The following is a 663-nucleotide window of genomic DNA, read 5'->3' on the forward strand; positions in this document are numbered from 1 at the left end:
CTGACATCGTCTGTACTAATTTCTCCTGAGCACATACAAAACATCTTGTGGACATGTTAAAAGATTGTTTTGGTTTTGGTATTTGAACTTTGTCGAACCGTACATGACTAGCTAACAGATAAAAGACGCACAATAGTAACATACAGTGGGACAGCGCTTACTCAGCAATCCCAGTAATTAACAAATTGGGTTCCAAGAGCAAAATTCCATTAACAATGAGGTTTATTTTCATGACGGTGGCATTACATCCCACAACTGTAGGGAACTCAAAGAACTAAAAATTGCCACAGTCTTTGATAATGCTTTGACAGATTATACCCAATATATATGGGGAAAATGGTACCATTTTGCATTAAGAAAGTAAGAGCTTCTTACTAAGGAGATCATGTAGTAAATAATTTATTGGCCATGAAATAAATCTCTCGGTAGAGTAGCCATATTCAGGAAATGACGGAACTTCCCTTTTCAGTTTCTAACCAAGGACATGGGTAACTGTGCCAGGGGATTTTTCGGTTTATCTTAGTCAAACATCAGCTTACCTCAAAACTCCCTCGTTCTTTTAATCACTTACATGCTTGGAACAAACAAGCAGAATGTCTCTCCACTGTATGTACTTATTATACTACTTATAAATATAAAGAAAGGGGGAAATTAAACTGAAGG

Source organism: Odontesthes bonariensis, chromosome 9 (genome assembly GCF_027942865.1).
Source record: "Odontesthes bonariensis isolate fOdoBon6 chromosome 9, fOdoBon6.hap1, whole genome shotgun sequence".
NCBI classification, from domain to species: Eukaryota; Metazoa; Chordata; class Actinopteri; order Atheriniformes; family Atherinopsidae; genus Odontesthes; species Odontesthes bonariensis.